The following is a 26624-nucleotide window of genomic DNA, read 5'->3' as shown; positions in this document are numbered from 1 at the left end:
GGAATCCTGAACACGGAGGACGTGTACGAGGCAAAGGCGTCATTGCGTGGAAAGAAGGGTTTTCCCAGGAAAATGACCCCTACAGTTACAGAAGCCGTAAGAGAAAGGCAGATCGGGATGCAGATGTTGTGGCGCGGTTGGCATCGGAATTCGATGAGATGAAGAAAACCCTGAATGTACTAGTACAAGAAAGAGATCAGGCAGCTGGGACGCATGAAGATCATCCAGCGGATCTCGGAAGCCAGCAGCGGAGAAGCAGCGTGGCTTCCACGGAAGCCCCGCCGGCTACCGCTAATGCACCGGCGATCGATATCATCGCACCGGAGCCTCCTCGCTACCCCGTGGACGATGTAAAGGAGATGAAAGAATGTCATCCGCATTATCCAACCGGGAACATGTCCATGAAGGTAGCCATCGACGATGCTTTACCATGTTTACTCGGAGCACTCCACCACAACAACCCCATTCAAGATGGCTATGCTCGTGTCACGGTGGAGGACATAGTACAAGGGTTTGAGGATCTGGAGATTGACATTGCTACACCCGAAGGGGCGAGAAGACTTGGATATGTCAAGCGCCAGTTCATTCTATGGCAAAAGAAGTTTATCAAGTTTCCGTGCGAGGCGCCAAGGCCAACAAGTCCACCCCCTACGGTGGTGGTGGCGGTGGCGGTGGTGGTGGTGGTGATGCTTCACCTACACCTCCTTCACGTCGCCCGACGCCGCCCCCAATTCACCTCCGGCGGGTAGCGGCCGCCGCCCTCGGCCCGCCTCGGGCGGGTAGCGCACGCCGCCCCCAATCCACCTCCAGCGAAGAAGCATAAGCAGTCCTGGACTATTAACCCGGACCCTTATGTACCTAAGACCACAAAGGTACCGGAGCCATCACTGAAGCCTCTCCCCACAAGGCCTTGGTAACGTAGTGCCGAGGAAGTCGACGCGGTCGCAACTGCTGATTATGAGAAATGGAAGGCGGACTGCAAGAAGAAAAGAGAGCCCAAGCCCAAGCCGGCATTTTCTAATGAGCAAAAGAAGTGGGCTAAGTCATTTTTGAGCACACCGTCCCAAGCCGCGAAGAATTTGCCTGAAGACTATGCACGTGAACTTCGTAGGCAAGCACTCATGTTGAAGGAGAAGAAAGAGTTGGCGGAGAAGCAGGAGAAGAAAGCCTTGGAGGAGGCCGGGAAAGAATTAGAAAGTAAAATAAGCAGGAAACGAGTTGCCCAACTCGGAGAACAAAGTAAACAATCGATTCCCCCGCTCATAGTGAAAGCCGCCGGTCCGGATGCTGAACTAATGGACCCCACAATCATAGCAGCTGCGGCAGCACAGGGATTGACTGTAACGGGTGCCAGAGAACAAGCGGCCCAGATGGATATGACTCTTGTTAGGCCTTGAGGAGACGCCAGTGAGTGAGGTAGTAATTACATATGTGCCGAATGGGCCTTTCGTCGAGCCTGCGCAGGAAAAGGATCTACCTCCACAAATGAAAAATCTGCTAATTTGGTACAAGGGTTACATAAAAAATTAAAACGCCAAAGAATATATTTATGCGGAAGTTAGACATGAGCATCACTTCAAATAATATTAGTATGTAACAGTTCATCGGAGTGAATTGTTCCAGCTGTTCAATCTGCGCGAGCTCGACAAATCTATCATCAGTTGCTACGTTCTGTAAGTGATTTATTTCTACCTCATCTCGTTCATTGCCTGCACTATATATATATATATATATATATATATATATATATATATATATATATATATATATATATATATATATGTACGCGCTATTTGACTCCCTGGGGGCAGAATATTATTCTGCACCCCGGCCGAACCATGCTCCCCGTACCGCGCCAGGCTCCCGAGTGAGATGCGTTTCTCCGGCCGTGCGTCTGCCCGCGCTGTGTACGAAGTAAGAAACTTATGCCAGAGGTAATTTTCAGCCCATCGTGTAGAGTCAGCCCACCTCAATAACCGATGCAAGGATTTTAACTGTTGACGTAAGAAATATGAAGACACCGTAAAAGCAGCCCACTAACTCATCCCGGACGAGTCATTCAGCCACCCATCGATGAAAGAAGTAACGGACTGTTTGGCAGTAACAACACTGACATGCTTCTAAGAATCTGCTAGCCTGATAACACACCATAACTTAAGATACATTATGGTCCACTAATTGAACGTAAGATATATTATGTCGCTCAGAGAATTCTAATACATCATATTCCATAAAATTCTGAATACATTATTTCACCAAAGATTTCCAGGTGCCAATCTTGGCAAAAAGAAACATGTTTCTGACAACACGACATAGGAACTCCAAGTCATGGTAGATAATATACACTGATAAAGCAGAATGATTACAAAAGCTAAGATATTTCAGAGGTGATGTAAAAGTTTAATGCCCGTAAGAATAGTAAGTATGGCCTGATTACACATTGCAAGTTTTACACGTACGGCTTGAGCAAGAACTCCAGTGTGTCCATGCACACATGTGTCTACATATTTCAGGCATTGCGCGCATATCAAAAGTAAAGGAATTAATATGTCAACATGTAATAAATTACATGAGTCGATGCAAATTATTTAGTTACATCAGCTCCACTAGACGACGCTTTGATGTTGTATTTCCACCGTACTAGGCAGCCCGACGCTGAAGACCACAACATGCGGTGCAGCTCTACATTTCATTGTGTACCCAGGAGCAGGACACACCCCCAATCCCACTTAATATTTTGAACATCGCCGTCTGTCCTGAAAAATGGGCAGAGAATTACCATAACAATCAAGAAGCTGGACATAATTTGCAACCATAGAATTCCTTTGGCAAAAATTGAATCAGTGGGGAGAAAAGGGATGTCCATTGTCACAACATCACCAGTATATATAACAAGATTTAGAAGCTAGTCAGGCCTGTAAGCCCAAATTCGGATTTAGGATAACTATATATACCCTGCCTACCAAACATTAAACAAACACAAAATTAAAACAAAGAAAAATCTACCACATACAGACTATATATAGAGCATCCAGGAGTCATGAACATGATTGGTAGAACACTTTTTTGGTTATATCTGTTATACTGGGTTTTGGCATTAGTCAGCTACACCTATGGTTGATTTTGCATTAGTAGGGGACTTTGCAACGGAAAAGTAAATAGATTCGCAGTATTCTCAAAATAGGACTAGAAAAACACAGAGTGATATGTGTATACATAAGAAGAGGAACAAACATGATCGATCTGTGAATACATTTATAATTGTAGTTACCAGAAGCAAAGATTCCATGTTTAATTTTAACTGGAACACCTAAGAAGCCAACCATAAGCTAGTATTGCCAAAAGATCTAAATACCCGTTTATACAAGAGGTAGCAACTTATTTTTGTTTTGCAGGAAGAGAGCTAGCTGCAAAATTCAGTATTCAATTAAATTATAACGTTCTAGTCCCAGCAAGTGAATTGATAAGTCAATACCCATACGTCGATGATGTCGCAGACGAGGCCACCCGCAGCATTGCATACCATCTATGCTACCTGCTGCAGTGCCATACACTAAAGCAACCCACCACACGACGTAAGTAAGAGCACAGATATCACAAGCACATCATAGAAATATCCTATAATATCATTACCTTGATGCACTAGGCACCAGCCAGAAGACCATCCCAGTGTCTCTTCTCTACTTCACCTCTGACATCACGGAACGTGAATCTGCCAAAAACCCATCATACCTGTGCAAAATACCATAAAACTTCAGGCTACATTGCATCCAAATCCGATAACAGGAAAATGAACAACACTGACCCAGGGTAGCAGAAAAGACGTAAAAAAAATCGTTCCACCGGAATCAGAGAGATATGAAGGTATGAGCAGGGGGCAAGTCCGGTCACCTCAACACTTGCACTCCTGGCTGAACTTGGATTCTTCAGGTGCTCCTACATCGGTCACTATACAGGTCGATGGTGGAGATCGATATGGTATGCCTCGGACGCGCACAGTCTAGGGCCTTCGCGACGGAGGGGAGCTGGCAACGTAGCAGGAGGTGGTCGACGGAGGAAATCCGGAGATAGAGCAAGAGGTGGCCGATGCCGATGCCGCCCTCAACCACCACCGCCATAATGTACGACAACGATGTCAATTCAGCCCGTTGCCACAACCCGCCGCGCTGCTAGACCAGCGCAGCAGGCAACCACCACCGATGTGTACCACGCCAGCACACCGTCATTGCCGCCGATCCAGCCAGTCGACCAACACCACCTGTCCAATACCAGGAAGGAAAAAAAAAAAGAGGTGACAGGGGAGCAAATGATACCCAGAGCGCATGAGTTCTCCCAACCGCTCACCGTCGTGGCGCACGATTGAATACCAGGAAGGAAAAAAAACTGAGATGACAAGGTTGGTCGTAAGCTACCAAATCCCACAACCCCTATGTGAAAGAAACCATCCCGGGTAAAAAAATTACGACACCCGGCATGCTGTGAGTCACATAGACAAGGTTTGTTATAAGCAATAGGGCGCAAAGCCTCAGTCAAATAGCTCAGAGTTTATTCAATATGGCTCTGTCAAAAGCTAGCTCAACTCAAATCAAGATGGTGTGACAATTCAGTACATGAACAACGAAAATTATTTTTTACTCAAAGCATACATCTTTAGGGTAAAAGACAAATAAGCTTACAATGGTTGCAAAAAATTCTTTCATACATAGTATACCATTCTGATTATAAACATACATACCAAATAAAATATGCACTTCAGCTGAAACAAGGTATCAGAAAACTGAAACAAAGTAGGTTCATAGGAAGGATACGCCATCGAAACTACCACAAGAAACTATCTGTGAGCTTCGTTTAACTCATAATTCCTAACCAAAATGCATTTCATAATAGCATTAATAAAACCTGTACAAATTTCTTTTGGTTTGGTACGTTCACATAGAACCTAGCTAATCGTGCCCACCAGCGCAAGACTGTAGCCCATAAATTAAAAATGATGCAGAATTAATTGTCTCAAATTCGTTTTTTACAGCAACAAAATTATGTCGAGGAAAATTGAACAGTTATGAACCGAAAAGAAGGATGCAGAATGGAAGCGAAAACCTGTTATAAGTAAACTTACCGCTGAACACAAATAGATTCAACCAAAATGCACAAACCAAGTCTCTATGAAAAGTTAGAAACATATTTTACAATTTTTATATAGGGACAAACTCGAAATTATGGACGCAATAATGTAAATGCACAAATGAGTTCAACGTGAACCGTATTCAGCTCCTATATCTGTTGCCAATTGGTGTGCATATAGATAGAATGAGTTTACATACAGGGTACATGGATGTATTACACTAACAAAGCTAAAAAAGTCTGCATTTAATTAATACCTAAGCTCCTAATCATGGATAAATTAATTGATAGACTTATAAAGCTAAAATAACTACAAAGACCTAGAATGAGGTAAATTAATTACTTATCTTACCTTATCTGTAGAAGACTTGGCCTCACCTGGATCTCTACATCAACAAATTGAGTTAAAAAGTCAGCGCTATTTCCATTTGAACAAACGAAGTAAAAAATCAACACTAGTTGGAGACCAATAATTATCTTTTGGAATTGAAATTTGGTATCTCCACGCGAATCAGGAGTTAGTAGAAGAACTTCCCAATGAAAATATCATTTAGCCAGTAGCCCAGTACCCAAACTGAAAGTTGACGTAAAATTGCAAGGGGCTAGATGCCCAATTCGTGGATATCTGCTAGCGTTATGGCAGCCGCAGGAGGACGCCGATCCAATCCATACACAAGCTATTACCCACGGGAGACACAACCGATTAGACGGAAGGAGGAAGAGAGATGGGCAAAGAGGTCAGATTCAAGGCCAGGCATTGAGAAGCATCCCTAACCATGGGAATCGACTGAAAGTCGCGGGACATGGACGGGATCTGGAGGTTTGGACGATTGTGGCTCTCATATAAAAGGGGTGGTGATTGCTTACGGCAACTGGTGGAGGTCGGGGATCGCAGCTGCTGCCGGAGCATAAGGTCGGAGGTGGCAGCAGCTTGTGCAGGCGGTCGCCGGAGGAGACCTGGAGACAGAGCAGGATACGGTGATGTCGTGCCGCGACCTCTGCACGCCGATCCCCTCCACCATCCGCCTCCAACGCCTACTCTCCATCGACAACCTCTCGATTTCTAGCGGTACCTCCTCCGGACTCGGCCGGATGGTCATCGACGCCCCCTCTTTATTGGTCTGCAAACTACCACTAATCTGCACCTGCCATTACCGCCGATCCAGCCGGCCAACCACGGCGCGCAGCTTCCACAAGCCAACCACGGCGGAGCCGAGGACAAACAAACACTAGGTTTTGAGTAACATGAATAATTACTGGATCACAAAACTCCAAATGAAAAATAGTAACAGAACCTACACTATTGGATTCAGACTTGAGCTCACCTAATAGAACTGTAATAGATCAGCTTCCTCACAACATTAACTGACCAAGTTATTCCATTCTTTATTGCCAATCAAAATCTATGTACAAAGATGCAACTGAGGACAGGTACAACTAAAACAGTAATCAATTAATTGAAAATTTTATGATCTTGAATAAATGAGATGATTAGTTTCAAAACTTGTGCAGAAAGCCAGAAACTACCAGGTTAGTCTGTTCTTTATTTCGCCAAGAAAATGGACAGTGATGCACATGATGAGCACAATGTACAGCAGTCGTTTCTTGCATTTTGTGAAGGAAAACGCACACAAGCTAATTCAATCGGCCTCTAATTTGCATTGATAATTAAAAAGAACTAGAACTGAACATATACTTACGGCCTCAATTCTTTGCACTCCAAATAAATTCAGCTAAAAAGCAACCCAGGTTGTAAGTTCCTAGAGTAAATCTAAGGCGCTGCAATTCCCCTGTTCCTCATCGTTGTTGGAGCCAGGGCCAGAAAGTTCTGTATTGCAATCAGGTGGAGTCCGGGGGCGATCAATGGATCCATCTCTGCGATTGGGGACGGAATCTAACCAAAAAAAAAGCATAATGCTGCACGACAGAAAGAAGGAAAGGATTAATCGCTACACCGTACCTTCAAGTCGAGGCACACTCCGGCGGAGGAGACAGCGAGCCGTCGCCGGGGCGGAGTAGACGGCAAGCTGGGGGTGAGGAACGGGATGGCGACCGGCGGGAGAGCAGCAGCCAGCCGAACTGCTGCGCGAGGAACGGGACGCCCGCCTGGCCGCCTTCCGCTCACCACGTCGCCGAGTCCAGCAACTGATCCCGAATCGATTCAGCACCGCCGAGGACACCCGCCGCTCGCCTCGATCCCCAGCTGAAGCTGCTCGCCGCCGGCCGTAATCCCCAGCTGAAGCCGCTCGCCGCCGGCCACAATGCAGAGCAATCGCTCGCCGGCCGCACCACTCCTCCACCCGGCGATTCCAACAACCGCACGCACGGTACTGGATTTGACAACGGTGGATCTTGTGTTCCAAAAAAAAACGTGGATAGCTCCCAGCACACAAAAGTATAGAACCGTCGATGTAAATAAAAAATTAAATTATGTTGGACGGGGGTGTAATTGGGTTCGGCCCGTTAGGTTCGATGGAGCCAGGATAAATCGGCTCAGTTCGATCCGACCCGGGTGCAGAATTACTTATTCTGCACCCAGGGTATTTAATAGAGTTTCTTATATATATATATATATATATATATATATATATATATATATATATATATATTGTCCTAACTATCTTGTTGTGTACGCTATTATGCAGAATGAAGCTTAGGGAATGCAGAATAAGGAACATCCATGATGTTGGGTTCATTGACCCACAAATCGTTAATGGATATGTGTTAAAAAATCACCCCGTCGACGTGGAGGAAGACCTGTGGCGGTTTCTTTCAAAGCAGGAACTCAAAAAGTGATACTCTATTTTCTTACCATTTTGGGTGAGTGTTTCTGTCTTGAGCACATTCTCTTTTGTTTACTCCATGCATGGTATGTGGCTAATCGATGAGTTATGCATGACTGTGCATGTATCGTGTCCGCAAGTTCCACTGGATTCTGCTAGTAATTCAATTTCACGACTCCACAGTTCTCATCCACGACTCTCTGAATCTGGATGCAAAGCTTTGGGCCGACATGAGAATAATGATGCAGAAGTAATTATTTTCATTCATTTGCGCTCTATATCGATCGGCCTATTTCGTTCATTTCCTAATATCAAGTAACTAATAACTCTCTTGTTCATTTAATTTTCTTTGCATCGTAGGGTTTGGAGACGGTTCGTAGATGAAAAGGTCGGTGAATTCAAAAAATAGCTACAGTTTAAAAGGTCAGTGCCTGGGACTGGGGATATTTAGCCACCGGGGACCAATCTATATGGATACTATGTTTGTGAGATGATCCGGAGATACACCTCTGAGCGGGTTCCGTGTGATAACAATGTCAAGAGGAATAACCTCCGGAAGATGCTTAGTCCAGAAGCTCGCTTCCGACCACTTCAAGAGGAACTAGCTGGATGGTTCGTGAGGGAAGTCATCCATCCTAAAGGAGAACACTATGTAGAGGACGTAGAACTTCTAATGCAGTAAATTATGTATGGAAACTTGTTCAAAATTGTATATGCTGGTCATCCGATATTGAATATATATTGTATATTCCTCTTGAATTCTTTTTGGTTCTAATTTCAAATTTGTTTGAAATTGTACATTCATATATATGCATGTATGTAGTACGGTAGAATATGTGAAACTCCTTCAAAATTAAAATAAAACACAAAAGAAATAAAACAATACAAATTAAAAAGAAACCAGGTTTAGGGGGGGGGCTAAAACCCTAACCCTGCGGCGGCCTTTAGTCGCGGTTGGCCAGAAGAACCGCGACTAAAGGTCCTCCGCCCTGACCGTCGCCTGGCGCCCACGTGGACGGGCCTTTAGTCGCGGTTCGTAACCAACCGCGACTAAAGGGGGGGGGGGGGCTTTAGTCCCGCATGTTTAATACCGGTTGCACAACCGGTATTAATGGCTGTTGCCAACCGGGATTAAAGGCCCTTTTTCCACCGGTGATTATACCTTACTAGCACTATACCCGCGCGTTGCTGCGGAAGTGTAAAATCAATTACATATAACATCAGAAATATGATTGCATGGTTGCCAAGAATCTTCAATCCATCATGTAGAGCACAAGGACTTGCAATTGAGCCGTGGTCTTGGGTCGATAAACTCGAGCCCTTTTTTGTATGTTTCTTCAACATGTCTAGCGGGCTCCTATTTTTAATATTAGGTAGATAGTTTTGAATGTTTTTGTTCATATTGCAGGCCAGCCCGTGCTCAGCTGATTGTTCTCAAATTTATGCTTTGTGAATGGTTCTTTTACAATTGACCTATGTATTTCGTGAATGAAATAAGCCGCTAGTTCTAATTCTGTCTTGGAAAAAAATGTATATCAAAATTAATTGTTGATTGTAATTGGCATACCTACAAGCTTAATCGGCAATTGATTTTACATTGAAGTGTAGGACATGGTATTAGTGTTGACTACATGGTTTGTCTTCGCTTTCTGAAATTGTATTTGTGATGTCATGCATATCTTGTGAGTATGAAACGTTTTTGCAAAGAATAATAATGTTGTACCACTTTCTCCAAGCACCCGATTCTCACATTTTTTTTAGCTTTTTCCCCAATGCCACTGTTGTATCTAGATGTCGGTGTGCAGGGGGTCGAGGAAGTTGTCGTGTTAAGGATGCATCAGAAACTGGCAATGCGACTAGTCATGGCGGAGACGCTGCCTGCCTGCTTCTAATTCCCTACCTCACCAGGAACATCTCCACTGCAGAATTGCTTACAACGCACACAGCGCTGCTCCTTCATCGAGTAGGTTAAAAATTCAGGAAATTGTTTATAGCTACTTGTGGACAGAACGGCGTGGAAAATTTAGAGACGCGTCTAAATAGTAATAATCAGCAACATCTAGTACGCTAGATTACAACCATTTATACGGATGTAAGTCTAACTGGTTTAGATTACACTAAGCGATTGAATTGACTCCGCGAACACCGACAACCAATCGCCACTACTGATCTGCCGATCACTGTACCACACAACGACCGCATGCAATGTGCATGATTCATCAGTAAGATTTCAGAAAGAAAGGAGACGTAGGCCTGAACCACACATACCTCGTTGACCGTCACCGTAGCCTACGAGCGAGTTAAGGAGGATGGCGGCTCGACGAACATGGACGCCAAAAATCCGTACAGTCGCCTCTTCCTCCAGCGCCCACGCCCACGTTATGCTCGCGCTGTTTGTGTCGTCGCCGTCATGACTCTCCGGGATTGCTTTTCGCCGGCCCTCACATCTTCTTTTCGCGGGACTGATTTTGTGTGCTCAAGACCAGTCTTGGTGTACATCGATTCCTCCATAAACTCTGGAAGAGAAATAGAGTTCCCGTTCGACGTACTCATGGCGACGGTGGCGGACGGGCCAGTGAAGAATACATGACATCACAGACCTTGACGACTGATATCACACTAGTGGAAAACAGGCCTTTTGATCCGGGTGGTTAGGGCCTTTTGTCGCGGGCGGCCAGCCGCGACAAGCAAGGCGCGATAAAAGGGAGGCCTTTTATCCCGGGTCACTTACGACCCGCGACATAAGGTCCACCACGTGGCAGCCGCCTGGCGCGCAGGGCACAGGCCCTTTTGTCGCGGGCGGTATTACCACCCGCGACAAAAGGCCCTCTACGTGGCGCGCGCACAACGCTTCGCTTTAGGGTTTGAGGGGTGCAGCACCCTCCCCCCGCCACCGACCGCCTTGTTATATCATTTTTTTCGTTCGAAAATAAAAGTTGCATATATTTGTACGCTACTAGAAATTGTACACGTTCATTCAATATATATATATATATAGATCGATCAAACAAATGTTGGAAGCAAAAGTCGATTCCTCTTTACATGTAGCCCTTACATATATATATACATTTAGCTCACGATCGACAAGCGGTACTAACGACCGTCTATTTGGAGGTAGAGCATCTATTTGGACTAAACAAGCCTTTGTTGTTTAGTACATCTTTAATCAAAAGTCCCGCCAGCTTCCTCCGCGATTCCTAGTGCGTGTTCCTTTGGTTGGAGTCTGTCCCGCATGAAGTCGACCTATATACGAAAATGAGATGAGTATGACTATATCAGTCTTGATAACGAAATATTGATGATAATAAATAAAGTTGTGAACTTACGTTGAATTTATTATTGTTCTGCTTCTCAGTGGTTAACATGCGAATGGACTCGCAAACGTAGTATCCACATAGATTCGTCCCTTGTGGCTGCTGGGGGCACGGTACAAGAGTAAATGTTAGCTTCTCTGCCCAGGTTTCGTTCTTACGATGTCTCTTGAAAGCGGTCCAAGCCCTGCCGGGCAAAAGAATGATTGAATGAGTGGATAATTAATTGATATCTCACGAATGATAAAGCGCGGCGATGAAGGAAATTACACTTGGAGCAACTTCGCAAGTCCCGGAACCCGTCCACGCCTCTACTCAGTGGGTCTTTTACCTCAACTATTCCCTTATCAGGTTGAATGTCTAGTAGAATCCAAGTGGAAGCTGCACATGTTATGCATATACGTCGGAATTACACTTAACATCGAGTAAGAAAAATTGAATGTGCATAAAGATCATTAAGACTCTCACTCGTAGTTGTAAGGAAACAATATTGAATCACGAAATATTGCTCCCCCAAAAACCTTAGTAGGTTTCCCCCCGTTTCTTGGGCATTAAACTTTACCGTTTGAACATGTACTTTATCTGGGTCAATAAACCCAATATTGATAATATTATTACTTTTGCATTCACTGATCTTCAGTCTGCATAAGAGAACACATAAGATATAATGAGTATATATATGCAATGAAAACGAACATGAACTGAATGAAAATGAACTTATATGTAGTTAACAACTTACAAGCAATAGCAACTCATGAGAGATTTGTCGAGGGCATCTAGATTGAATAACCGCCGGAGTTCATTCATCTCAATATGGATCTCCTCCTTTCGGTAGTAATATTCCCATGGTATACTCGCCACGATGAACCTTATGTTCTCCTTGCATGCATCAAGGTACCACAGATGCAAATTCCGCATATGTGTTGGCAGTTTAAGCAGCTGCTCTGTGCTGACCAAGTCGGCCCCGTAGACAAATTTAGGAGCTATATCAGCAGTGGGTACTGCAGCATCTGCCGCATACATCAATTCCTCCACGGTAACGTCACAGGCAGCCGCTAGCTTTGCAGCTTCTTCCATATTGAAACCACCATGTTCCTGGTACAGCTTGGGAACATTAAGCACTTTGAGTGGTGGGATCGATTGTTTGGGCTGAGCACCGAGGAGGGGAACTTCCTTTCTCTTTTTGCCTTTTGTCGTTTGCTTGGCCTTGAGGGGTGCACTTGTTGAAGTTGACTTATTCTCGGTTGCACTTCTAGCTGATGATTTGCTCGTGCCGCAATGTCCTTCTCCTTAGCCTTTTCAGCATTCTTTGTGTCAATTACCTTCGCAAGAGTGCGTGTATAGTCATCCTTCTTCTCGTGTAAGTCATACTGCGATGGTGTGTTCAGAAAACTAGTAGCATATGCTATTTGCTTCTCTCGTGTATGGCTCGGCGCCGGAGGTTTGGGCTTATGAAAAAAATCATAATTGATTTTCTTAACAATGGCATCATTTTCCTCCGGGGTACGATCGTAAGGACGGGGGGAGGAACCTTTGGTACTTTTGGGAGGGGCGACCTCTTGGGGACAGGACTCTTGAAACGCTTCCGGCTGGGTGCATTCCGAGTCTTTTTGGGCGGAGGCGGCGGCGCTGGAGATGGACTACCGATGTCGTGGTCGACGTCGTACCCACGGGGTGATGGTGGCGACATGTGATCAGTAGGAGGAGGTGATGGTGGCCTGCGATCACCTGGAGGAGGTGATGGTGACCTGCTGGGACGACCGGTACTAGGTGCTACCCAGCCTGGCAGCTTGATATTCTTCTTTTCCCAGAGAATGATTTCTCCCAGCACCTCTGCGAGTGTAAGCCCCCATCACCTCCAGGGATATCGAGCTCCAATGTCCCCCACGACGGGACAACTAAATCCACCCCGACACGAGCATAGCCAGCTGGAATCGGATTGCCATGCCATGTTGCCGGCTCACCTTCAGGTCCAAATGCCGGTAAGACATAGCCGACCGCCACCTTAACGAAACCTTCCCGAACACCTCATGGAGATCACAAGGTGTTTGCTCCTTGATTCCATCGAAGGGGTCGCCAGGACCGGCATCTATCATCATCCGTGTAGGAGGGGCCTCCGAATCGGCCACGCCGTCTGTCTCGTCGCCGAGATATTTCAGCGGTATTATCCGGCGGGCGCTGTCCTTTTAGTTCATTTATCTCCCGCTGCTGCTCGCTGAAGCTCCCGCCGCTGCTGGTCAAGTCGGCGTTGGAACTCGGCCATCCGGTCATTCTGCACCTCCAGCTGGCGTTGTTTAGCTCTCGCTCGGCTTCTATAAGTCTCCGCGTCGGCCGGAAACCCAAGCGACCACGGAACACTAGGGCCGAAGCCTCTTGTTCGTCCTCCCTTCTCGGGATTACCGAGGACAAGCGTCGGCAAGTCTTTCTCTCTATCGGGAGCAAACTTTAGTTTTCCCGCCTTTATATCTGTCGTCACTTCAATCCATTTTTGCTCGGGTACCCTAACCCCTGGTGTCACTTTCAACAATGTTCCCTCGTCTTCATGTCATACTCACGGCCATGCGCGAGGAACCAATTTCGAGCCCTTGTGTCCCATCCTTCTCGCGTGGGTTCCGGAGTGATCCCGTTCAGCTCCATCTCAGCCTCTTGTGCATCCCACTTAGGCATGGCTCTTCCGTAGCCCCCTCGCCCGTATGATGGTGATACTTCTTCTCGCTTGCATTCTTCTTGTTTTTCGCTGACGAGTTCACAGCCTCCTCCGATTCTTTGTACCTCACAAATTCTTCCCGATTATGCTCCTGCTTCGCTAGGTAGTTCTCGAATAATGGAGGCTTCTTGTCTTTCTTATAATTTTTCCATAACCGGTTCTTATACGCCCGGAAAAGTTCCCCCATCTTCTTAAGAGCCCATTTCTTCACTAGCTCTCGCCGCTTAGCATTCTCGGACTCCGATCCCAAATGCGGCAAAGTGAAATGTGCCATCGGGTCTCTGAAAAGTGTGTCTTTGTACCTATCGGCAACCTGATTTTCGGACACATTCTTCGTCTTATTCCATTCTCTGACAGTGATCGGGACACGATCTCTAACCACAACTCCGCACTGATTTTTGAACTTCACTCCGACATTCTCGGGTACCACCGGTTGGCCTTCCGGTGATATAGCTTCAATTGTGAAGTGGTCTTTCTTGGTCAACTTCTTTGCCGGGCCTCGTTTCTCTATCTTATCTTCGGAGGCCTAAGAGAATACATATATATAGAATTGCATTAATGCCTCTATACTAATGTCTCAATACATATGTACATATAGAATTCCATTAATACCTCGTCATGATCGGAGCCGTCGGCTTCTCCGTCACCGGAGCCGTCGTCGGCTTCTCCGTCACCGGAGCCGTCGGCTTCTCCATGACCGGAGCCGTCGGCATCTCCATGACCGGAGCCGCGGGCTTCTCCATCACCGGAGCCGCGGTCTTCTCGGTCGGCTTCGTACCATCGCGGATTATGTCCGCGAACATGTCTTCCTGTTCCAAGTCCCGTTCGAATGGATCCATTGTTTCTGCAAAAGAATTAAATCGATAAGTACATGTTCTAACCCTAACCCTAATCAAACACAAACCAAACCCTAACCCTAATCAAACACAAACCGCCGAGATACGCGCCGGTGGCTTCCGCCTCACCCTCGGCACGTACAACACGCCGGAAGAGGCGGCGCGCGCTTACGACGCGGCGGCGTGGCGCTTTCGGCGGCCAGGGCACGACATGAACTTCCCGGATGTTGAATCGCTAGAGGAGGCGGAGTTCCTCGCGCCACCGCCGTGCCTCGTCACCGAGCGAGGACCGTCGCCGGCATCGCCGGGTGCAGCGCGGGATCGCCATCGCCGAGCGCGACGAGCGGTTGATGCGCCGGTGGAGGGCGCGGTCCCCCGACGCGTTCTTTGCTAACCTTAGGGCACAACGCAGGTCCAACAGGCGCCACCGTCGGGCCGTCGCCGCCTTCGAGCTCGAGAACTCGAATACAACTTGGACCGAAAACGACCCTCGGTGGGATGACCTTTGGACGGAGACAACCTCCGACGACGAGTAGAGACTAGACTAGTAATTTATCTATTTTATTGTAATTTCAATAAAGTCGTTGTCGGTTCTATTAGTTTAAATTTAGTTTATAAAGTCGTTGTCGGTTGTTTTTGTTCAATAAAGTGGTTGACACGAAATTTATTACGATTGAACTGAAATTAAAGTACGAGCTCAAGCTGAAAAATAAGATACATGGCCAGATTCGAATGTTGGAGCCATTCAATCATAGTCGTGCCTAGTCCTATACACGTCGCCACTTGTAGTCATCAAAGTCGCCGACGTCATCGTCGCTAGCATCGGGGTCGCGGTTGTCGAACCTCGGCGGATGACCACGCGTGGGCTGGGATTGAGGGTAGCGCAGGCGGGGGCCACGATAGGCCAGGACGCTCTGGAGAGTCCGGCCGCGCCACCACATCCGACGGCCGGCCTCGTTGAAGTTCGAAGGAGGCGGGCCGTCCTCCTCGTACTCGGCAACCGCCCTCTCACGCCGATTGATGAAGAAGCTGTCCCAAGTCGGGCTGTAGTCGGGATGCCACTCGGGGATTCCTCCGCTGCTCGGGCGTGAGCTCGAAATAGTAGTGGTTCGTGATGGCCATCTCGCGTGGCACACCTACAGGGATAGGAGGGACCGGTACGCCTCCGACGCTCGGCAACCAGCCGGTCGGGACGCGGTAGCCGGGCGGGCAGGGGTAGTTCGAGGCGCAAAGCGCCTCCGCCTCCCGGGGTGTTAGACATACGATGGAAGCCATGGGAGAGAGTGATGAGGTTTGCGGATATGAGAGTCCAAGCCTACATATATATAGTGCAAAAATGGCGGGAATGCGGGAAGAAAATAGGCGGGAACGAAGTGGCGCGCGAAACTTTCATCCCGGGTGGAGGCTCAAACCGCGACAAAGACTCGGGGAGGCTTATCTAGGAGGGCCTTTTGTCACGGTTGGTGGCTGCAACCGCGACTAAAGATGTCGGCAGGATAATAAGGATGTGTCGGTAACCTTTTGTCACGGTTGGTGGCTGCAACCGCGACTAAAGGTGTCGGCAGGATAAGGACGCGTGGGTGGACGCACTGCTCGATGAGATAAAGCATGTATCGCACGACAGCCTGTCGAAGGAATAAGACAAAGTAGAAGCGGTGCCGTGCCTATAAAAGGAGCATCGATACGCCTTGCCAAGCAGATCAACAAGCCAAGCACAGTTTAATCTTCATTATTACATAAATGTAGAGATTGTCTTGGGAACTATATATGAAGAATACATTATTACATCGCCATCTAGTGTTGTGATCTTCTACGCCGTAGCCATGGAGAATCTTCATCATTTAGCAAGATGCTTGGGTCAATTTTCACCGTGAAGGGCGGAATTTCTTTAAACTTATTATAATCTTCGACATGTACTGTCTTGTCATCCACTCCCACGATGTTTCTTTTCCCCGAAAGAACTATGTGGCGCTTTAGCTCCTCGATTGATGTATTCTTTTGTTGATTTCTTTTTCTTGATTTGCTAGACATGTCCTTCACGTAGAAAACTTGAGCCACCTCGCTGGCTAGGACAAAAGGCTCGTCCAGGTACGCAAGATTGTTGGGATCCACTGTTATCATACCGTACTTATCGTCAATATGTATAGCGCTGAGCTTCACCCATTTGCACCGAAACAAAGGGACCTTAAAAGTGGGACCATAGTCAAGTTCCCATATCTCCTCTATGTATCCATAATATGTGGTGGTCTGCCCATTCTCGTCTGTTGCATCGAAGCGGACACCGCTGTTTTGGTTGGTGCTCTTTTTATCTTGGTCGATCGTGTAAAATGTATTCCCATTTATCTCGTACCCTTGGAATGTACATATGTTTGAAGATGGTAACCTAGCCAACAAGTACAGCTGCTCCACCGCAGATGGGTCATTAATGAGATGTCTTTGCAACCAAGCGCCGAAGGTATTCATGTGTTGACGTGTAATCAAGGACTCGGGCTGGCCCGGGTTTATTTCTCGTAAAACATTCTTATGTTTCTCGATGTACGGAGCCACCAAGCTGGAATTGTATAGAACGTGTAGTGCGCTTGATTGAAAGAAATCTTGTCCCTCCACACCGTTGTTTTCCTTCCTAGTGTGCCTTTTCCAGTCAGCCTCCCCTCATACCGAGATTCGGGAACACCAATCGGCTTAAGGTCGGGAAGAAAGTCAACACAAAACTCAATGACCTCCTCGAGTTCCGTAGCCCTTTGAGATACTTCCTTCCGGCCTAGCTCGGTTATGAACATATTTCTTTAAGACTCCCATGAACCTCTCGAAGGGGAACATATTGTGTAGAAATACGGGACCGAGAATTCTAATCTCTTCAACTAGGTGAACGAGGAGGTGCGTCATAATATTGAAGAAGGATGGTGGGAACAACAACTCGAAGGCTGACAAGACATTGGACCACATCTTCCTGTAATCCGACAAAGTTTCGGATCCATTACCTTCGAGAAATTGCGTTCAGGAATGCACATATCTTCACAATGGCTAGTCGAACATTTTCGGGTAGAAGTCCCCTCAATGCAATCGGAAGCAATTGTGTCATAAGCACGTGACAGTCATGGGACTTCAGGTTCTGGAATTTTTTCTCCTTCATATTTACTATCCCCTTTATATTCGACGAGAAACCGAGACGGAACCTTGATGCTGAATAGGGCTTCAAAAAGATCTCCTTCTCTTGTTTGGTAAGAGCATAGGCGGCGAGGCCCTACAAACTGCCCTGGATGATTGCCGTTTCGTCCTTTATGAAGTTCCTGGTCCTCCCGTGCTTCGTTGTATCTTTTATCTTTCCATACACGCCCGGAAAACCTAGAATATTCACACAAAGATTCTTGGTCAGGTGCATCACGTCGATTGCGAGAGCGGACTTCCGGGACTTTCCAATATTCTAGCTCCCGGAAAATAGATTTCTTCTTCCACATGGGCGCGTGTCCGTCATCGTCTTTCGGAACAGGTCGACTGCCTGGACCCTTTCCAAAGATAACATTTAAATCCTTGACCATGTCAAATATATCAGCACCACTACGGGGGACGAGGCTTCGAACGGCGGTCTGCCTCGCCATCGAAATGCTTGCCTTTTTTCCTTAAGGGATGCTTGCGCGGAAGGAAACGACGATTGAACGGGTACACAACTTTTACGCTTTTTCCCAAATATTTACTTTCGGTCTCATCTAAACAGTGTGTGCATGCATTGTATCCTTTGTTCGTCTGTCCTGAAATGTTACGGAGAGCAGGCCAATCATTGATGGTTACGAATAGCAACGCTCGTAGGTCAAATTCTTGCTCCGTGTGCTCATCCCACACACGTACACCTGGTTTGGCCCACAACTCCAAAAGTTCATCGACTAATGGTCTTAGGTACACATCAATGTCGTTGCCCGGTTGCTTTGGGCCTTGGATAAGCACCGGCATCATAATGAACTTCCGCTTCATGCACAACCAAGGAGGAAGGTTGTAGATACATAGAGTCACGGGCCAGTGTGCTGTGACTGCAGCTCTGCTCCCCAAAAGGATTCATGCCATCTGTACTTAGACCAAAGTATAAGTTCCTTGCCTCACCCGCAAAATCCGGAAACTCTCTCCCGATGTTTCTCCACTGCCGACCATCGGCGGGGTGCCTCAACATCGCGTCTTTCTTACGTTCTTCCATGTGCCATCGCAACAACCTGGCATGCTCTTTGTTTCCGAACAAACGTTTCAACCGTGGTATTATTGGAGCATACCACATCACCTTCGCAGGAACCCTCTTCCTGGGTGGCTCGCCCTCAACATCACCAGGGTCATCTTTTCCGATCTTATACCGCAATGCACCACATATCGGGCATTTATTCAAATTCTCGTACTTCTCACCGCGGTAGAGGATACAGTCATTAATGCATGCATGTATCTTCTGCACATCTAATCCTAGAGGGCAGACAAGCTTCTTTGCTTCATATGTACTGACGGGCAATTCATTATTTCTTGGAAACAGACTTCTTTAATATTATCATCAATTTCTCAAATCCCGAGTCGATCACACCGACCTCTCGCCTTCCATTTCAGCAATTCCAATATGCTACCCAGCTTTCTATGCCCATCTTCACAACCCGGGTACAACAATTTGTGGTGGTCCTCTAACATCTTGTCAAACTGCAACCTCTCCTTATCCGTGCCACGGTCTCTTCTTGCATCGAAATGGCCCGACGAAGATCATCATCAACAGGATCATCCGATGCCTGTTCTTCACCTCCTTCTTCTTCATTGTCGTCCATTGCGGTATCAAAGCATTCGAGAGAACATAGATCGGTACTGGTCATCATTATCTTCTTCCTCATCGCCGTCTTCCATCATAACCCCTTCTTCTCCGTGCTTGGTCCAAACATTATAGCTGGACATGAATCCAAACCGAAGCAGGTGGCTCTTAATGTCTCTTGAGCAAGAGTAATCCTTCTCGTTCTTACATTTTAGACATGGACAGCACATAAAACCTTGCTTCGACTTGTTGGCCTCGGCCACAAGCAGGAAAGAATTCACGCCCTCTCTGAAAGCGGCACATCGGTTACCGTACATCCATGGATGACTCATCTGCATCATAAGTACAATTATATATGTATCAGATGCAATCACCTTGCTAAAATTAGTATTGTACGGACTATGCATATATATATAGTCGAGAAAATAGTTGCTAACCTTTTAGGATCAAAAAAAGGAGAAATCTTATCAAATAAAACCAAGTGGCATCCCTCTCACAAGCATTCCATCAAACACCTCTTGTGCACATGTAGAAAAAATGAGCTAGCATACACCTCCACCTTCACCACCAAGGAAAAAATGAGGTGGGGGGGGTGGCTGGCTGCTTCTATATATATAGGGGGGGATATTTTGTCGCGGGCCGTATTACGACCCGCAAAAAAAGGGGTGGCCACGTCGCTCCTAACCCTTTTGTCGCGGGTCGTAATACGGCTCGCGACAAAAGGCCGCGACAAAAGCCTCCGCGCGCTCCACATGGTTTCGGGGCGACGTGGCCAGGCCATTTGTCGCGGGTGCAGGCGCGCCCGCGACAAAAGGCTCCCACGGAAGCCCTGTTTTCCACTAGTGTCATATACGGAGGACCCCATCACCGGCGCCCTGTCCTTTTTACATCTCCATCACCAGGCAGCGTCCCATGTGAAGGCGAGAGCGTCATCCATGTCGATGGAGGTTCAGTACGGAATCCATCATTTTCTGCTTGATCGTGATCAGATCAATAATCGTAGCGCAGAGCAGCATAGCCCCAAGCCCGTTGTCATCCCAACCGGTTTCGTCTGCTCGGTCTCTCACGTGGTGGTTTCTATATACAGGGAATCACATCTAGCAGTTTCCTTTAGGAACAGGAAGAGATGGCTGACGTTTGCTTTACGAACACCAAGCGATGGCAAGGAAACCAAAACACACACGCGTGATGTATGATGGTGTACAGCGTCAAAAACGAATCGGTGATAGAAGAGGTAATTGCACCACTCATACAAGAACTTGTCCCTCGCGTGCATTTTCATACAAAAACTTACAAACTGTGCTCCCCTGGTACACCAACTTGCACTTTAGGTGCATTTTCATACAAAGTTGTTCTGAAGCCGACACTTGGCGTTGCCACGCTAGAAAAAGACACACCCCAGTTTTGAACATTTAGCAGGAAACTCCGTCTGTTTATTTCAATTCGCAAAAGGCCTCTCATGTGTATTAGAATTTAGAACAGGAAATCCCCAAATCAGGACGAGCAGTTCCGGCAGTGGGCAAGCCGGCGCGGCGCGGTGGTTGCGCAACTTGTTAGGCGGCGGCTGGAAGAAAGAGAAGGAGCAAGGGAGAGAACAGAGGTGGCCGGCGTCAAGGGACTAGTCTTCTGAAGCGGAGCCGTCGGCGGCGTCTGGTGGCAACACGGCGGTCGCGCAGGCGGCCCAGGCGATATTGGCTCAAGTCCCTGTACAAAGAGACCGAGCGGGGAAAGAACAAGCACGCTACCGCGGTCGCAGCTGCCACCGCGGCTTCGGCGGATGCGGCCATGGCCGGGCCAAATGCCGCTGTGGAGGTCGTGCAGCTCACCAGCCAGGACCCGACCACGACGGCGTTCTCCGGCGCCTTTGCAAAGCCCGGCGGGGCAGCCTCCGCTGTCAAGATTCAGACCCCTTTCCGAGGGTTCTTCCGGATGGTGTGCGGCTACCTAGTGAAATCAAACCCGGATGGAATCCATAACGAGGCGCCAGTACCCGGGCTACCAGAACTCCATCCAGTTCACCTCGCAGACTATATGCAACTACTCCATTACCAACTATTTTACTCCATGTATTTCTTTCTAGAGCATATGTTTACTCCATGTATCTCTATTTTCATCAAAACCAACAAGAAATAGAAATTTATCATTACTCAGTTGAGTTCAAAACAAATCTAATGGAAATCAAGAACTAGTCTTGATCTCCAAATGGTGATTAGAGGGAATTTATTCATCTTAAGCAGCATTAGGGACAAATGGGATCATGCAGGGGACTTGGGTCATTTGGATCATAAGGCATCAATTAAGGAAGCAACCAGGGACAAAGGGAAACATTTGATGATCCATTATCATAGGCAACAAATCAACAATCTTTTTCTCCACTAATCTAGATAGAGTCCTTAAAAGAGATTATCAACAGGAACTCAAGCCACTACTTGATCTTACTAATTCAACATCTGACTAATTAAGCATAATCTTTTTTAGTTACTGTCAGCCACCGAGAGATTAACAAAAGACAAACAGATAATTTAACCATATAGTTAAATATACCTTTGCTGGAGTATTTAAGGTAGTATATCATGGAGCTTGGCCACCCTGCATTTGTGCATGTTAGTGACCTTGACATAGGATTTGAGAAGATGCTCAACATAAATCATGTTTGCGAAGATTCTCAAGATAACTCATGTTACTGACCTTCGCCACTCTTCTTAGATTAAAAAGGTTCACAATTCATGATCCTTGTAAGAAATTATGGTACTCCTTACAAACAAAAGATCAAACTTCTTAGGCCTGTTCTTTTATGGAGTTAAAATATTTTTGGCGAGGACTGCAGTATGTTTGTTTCAGGATAGGCTTGATTTCTGAAGAAAGTTTGATCCATTCTCCAACTTTTTAAGCACCAACTACCATGTTTAACCAGCATACAAGCATGTAACTTGTGCCCAGTGAAAGGAGCTTTGCACACTCATGAAATTCTATTTGATAACCTTAAGTGTCATTTTTGCTGCATCTCTCACTAGTACATCATGTTCCTTTCTTGAACTTAAAATGACAGTTTCTGCTCTGATTATTTAAGCATCAGGCTCCGATTGGACCTAGCGGCGAACACCACACAGGCAGGGAGACATCACATTGAGGACAGACGCTGGGAGCTGGAGATCGTGGCGGCGGCGCCGTGCCCCGGAGTCCACGGCGGAGGCACAGCGAAGTGGTGGGCGACCTCGGAACCGTCGCTGGAGCGCTATCCTCCAAGCTCTACCTGTCGTTGCTTAATCGACGGTACCTCGGAGGAGGGATCCTCGCGAGGGGGAGAAGAAGTAGGGGCCATAGCGCGGAGTGCACACGGGACGGTGGTACGCGATTTACCCAGCTTCGGAACACCTGCACGATGACAGGGCCTACTCCTGCTTGTCTGGAATTATCTGGGCGCTTTCGCGATGTTACAATGAGTTGAGGTTCTCGCCTCTAGGGCTCCCAGGATCCGGCTTATAAAGGCGCACGGATCTAGGGTTTACATGGAGAGTCCTACCCGGATACAGGTTTCCTAACTACGGTACAATGTCTTGCCGTGTACGTCAAGGATCCACCCTTCCATCTATATCGTACCGGATCCGGGTCCCTTAACCGGCCTCCATGGATCCGGGTTCCTCTTCATGGTCGGTCGGATCCGACTTCCTGCTCCTGGGCCGGACATCTTCCGTCAGGATCAACAGCAACTGGGCCGCCCGATGGGCCACATGCCTCATCACCATCTGTGGGCCACCCGGACTTGCCGGATCTAGGCACTGTCGATGGTACACCCATGAAGTATACCCACAACAGTACCTCTACCCGACGATGGCTGCGTGGCTGGCGAGGGCTAGGACCTGCGAGCCGCGGCGCTGCGTGGGTGCGCTGCGGAGTGATTGATCTCTCATGGAGCAGTAGCAGCAGCTCAGCTCAGCTCAGTGCATGTGTGGGTTGTGTGCTCGAGAAGATGGAGGTCGGAGAAAAAACGGTGGCTGGCCTTTGGGTGGCTCACGCATGGCTGGGGAGGTCAGAGAAATAGCGGTTTGCTAATTCTTTGTTTTCTAAGGACTTGTTGCAAAGTTTACAATCCAATGTGGCATACCAAGTGTCGGCTTCAGAACGACTTTGTATGAAAATGCACCTAAAGTGCAAGTTGGTGTACCACGGGAACACAGTTTGCAAGTTTTTGTATGAAAATGCACGCGAATGACAAGTTCTTGTATGTGCAATTACCTCGTGATAGAACTTCAAGCGCTGCCCGGAGTCCCGGACACGCGAAATCAAAACGCTATTATTAGGTATAGAAGAGAAGAGAGAGATTAGGTACCAAACGAGTCAAACTACAGTTCTGAAACGACCTAGGAAAATACGGTGCAAACGATCTAGGCGCCTGTTAAAACTGGCCCAAGTATGACATCAGGCGGTCACCTATTACAATTTAATAGTAAAGAAGATATAAAGTTCAATCACTTTACCGCACCTCTCCATGATCTGCTACTGTTGATGGCGATTTTCTTGCCTATCTAATGGCTCCACGTAACCCTTTCTCAGTCAATAGCGGTTAAATGTGGGTCTTTAAATTTTCTTTCCCAATTTTTTTGGGCGTCATGCGCACCGGTTACCGGTTGTGCCTCTGGTAGATGCGCAATTCCAGTCCAACGTGGGATGACTCAATCATGGAGAGGGAAATGACTGCCGGTTTCGTCTATATCTAATCTTCTTTACTATTAGATGGGGATAGGTGGTGTCCGTACGTCAAAAAACCGATCTATCAGCCTTGGTACGTCAAAAAAAATCGGCTGGTGACTTCATCGTCCTTGCTTCCCGTCACGTCAAAAAAAATCGGCTGGTGACTTCATCGTCCTTGCTTCCCGTCCCGAACTCGAACATAAAAAGCCGATCAATCAGCTATGTACGTAAAAAAAACCCGGCTGATGACTTCTTCGTGCGTCCCCCCGTCCCAAACTCGAACTCTCCTATCCTCTGCCGTACTCTATTGGAGCTCCACCCATGCGATCCCGGCTGAGGACAGTGGTTGCGCGTCGAGGATATCTCCATATTCATTGGCATCAGCGCACGGAGACAGCAGGTCTCACGATCTCTGGATGCTTTTCGCGATCCACGTTCCAGCAATCTCATAGACAAAATTGGGCCGTGCTAGCTTAGCATTGCATCATCGATCCATCATCCCCCTCGAGGCCATGAAATTCCACCGGCTTCTCTCGGACGCCTAACTAACCCACATCGGGATATCATCGGATGGAGCCTCAAGGACCAGGTTTCAGGCAAGGAATTAGGTTTATATGTGTTTTTTAATACTTTCTGGAGAAAAAAAATTGATAGACTCCAAGCTCTTGGACGTGAATTTGCCTCGGGCAAGGAATTAAGTTTTTTTTCATACTTTCTGGAGAACAAGGATTCATACACTCAAGCTCTTGGACGCGAATGTAGCAGCACCAGGCGATGATTGACGCGGACGCGAGCGACGGGCGGCCGGAGCGCTGGAGGCGGACGTGCTCGTGGCCAGCAAACCGGTCGGGTAGCGGTTTTCCCCATGGGAGCGAGCGGGCGCGCAACGCCATGGCTGGATCTTTGCCGCTATGTTCGTCCATGATTTATTAGCCCGAAACCGATTTGAGATCTTGGGACTTTTCTAATGTTAGAGTCTTAGAGATGTACAGAGTCGGTCACCCGCCCTGAATCTCGGTTCAGAGAACGCAGGGGAGGGGTCAATCTGGGACGAGGAATGGCCGCAGGATTTGGCGATTCCCATTACGGCACAAGAAGTCGTCTCCGCGCTAGACCAAGGAATCTCTGGCCTCCGACCAGGACGCCGACGTGAACCTTGAACCTGACCTCGCGGCCACCTCCGCCATTGGCCAGAACTCCGTCTCTGTCCTCCACCACGAGTACACGCCGGTCACTGAAGCCTGCGCCTCCATGGTCGGGGTGGGGCTCTTTTGAGCCGGGAGCCATATATCTGTTGCCATGGACCTGACTGGTACCACTGGTTTGTTGTTCTCGTCAGCCACGATGGAGCAGAGAGGAGGAGATGGAGGGGAGGCCTCAGGGATAGGTGGACAAGGGAGCTGTACATGGAGGGGAGTGGAGGCGCCGGGGATCGATGGAGCGGGCTGCTGCTTGCGGGAGTTGAATTAGTAGATGCATCCCTGTTGTTGTTGTCTACTAAACACTGTTTTATTGCAGTTTTGTGTCTTGGAAAATGTTGCTGCTTCTGTGTCTTTCACACGAGCGAGAAATTTCCACAAGATCTGAAAACTGAGCTTAGTTTATGGATGTCTTATGCAGTCCTAAACTACACAAGCAAATCGAATAAGAACATCAAATGAATTTGGGAAGGATGAAAAAACAATCTGGTGGATACATGGGATTGAGGAATCGTTGGATAAGGCCGATGGGAAAGAGGAAAGGAGTAAACCAGCGACGAGCCGCTGTCGGCACTCCCTCGCCGCACAACCGGCCGTTTCCCGGCTAAATAGACGCGACCACCAGAGACCGGCTAAATGAAAACTACTAGCCGAAGGTCACTAGAAAAAATGCAGATTGTTTTCCGCTGTAGTAGATTGAAGGATACGTACAATCACATCAGCTATTTTCTCGCTAGGATCATTGTTTATTGAGGATTTTCGTGGCAACAGTTGGTTGAATGGTTAGCTGAGGTATTTCAAATTAAATTAAAGAAAAATTATTTTGTTTATCACACATCATATTGTGCAAGACTGCAAGACTAATGGGAAGTAAAATACTAGGCCAACGCCCGCCATTTTTTTACATCTCCCGGGTCTGCCTTGTATCTTCAGGTGTCTCTATACATTCTTTTATGCGGTCATCTTAAATTTTTTCTTACTTTTGCGGAATTATAATTGTTAAGTTTGCTACAATAATATATTTATTTTGTATTTTAAAGTTAAAACATATTTGCTCTTTCGCAGCAACGGGCGGGCATTGTCCTAGTCAGATCTTTTCCCAATTTACGCGACACGTACCACCGGATATTTCTAGACGTGGCCACCTCAGACAACCACCACTGTAAACAACCCGCACTACCTTTTGTCTTCCTCTACCACCAATCCC

General features: G+C 47.2%; 1 long non-coding RNA gene across 3 annotated transcripts; it reads right to left on the bottom strand.

Moving 5' to 3' along the window:
* Positions 1-2379: 2379 nt before the first annotated feature.
* Positions 2380-7471, bottom strand: LOC124652719. 3 transcript variants are annotated; one of them, XR_006987745.1, is made up of 6 exons: positions 7082-7471; positions 5474-6949; positions 3892-4258; positions 3634-3732; positions 3476-3553; positions 2380-2756 (listed from the first exon to the last, which is right to left on the bottom strand). It is a non-coding gene; the product is annotated as an uncharacterized LOC124652719 (long non-coding RNA). The 3 variants fall into 3 exon arrangements; XR_006987743.1 differs by lacking the exon at positions 7082-7471 and having other exon boundaries at positions 5474-7057; XR_006987744.1 differs by lacking the exon at positions 7082-7471 and having other exon boundaries at positions 2380-2751; positions 5474-7056.
* Positions 7472-26624: the final 19153 nt, after the last annotated feature.

Source organism: Lolium rigidum, chromosome 5, assembly GCF_022539505.1.
Source record: "Lolium rigidum isolate FL_2022 chromosome 5, APGP_CSIRO_Lrig_0.1, whole genome shotgun sequence".
NCBI lineage: Eukaryota > Viridiplantae > Streptophyta > Magnoliopsida > Poales > Poaceae > Lolium > Lolium rigidum.
Note: the sequence above shows the minus strand (reverse complement) of the source record. Positions and strands in the feature narration are given on the sequence as shown.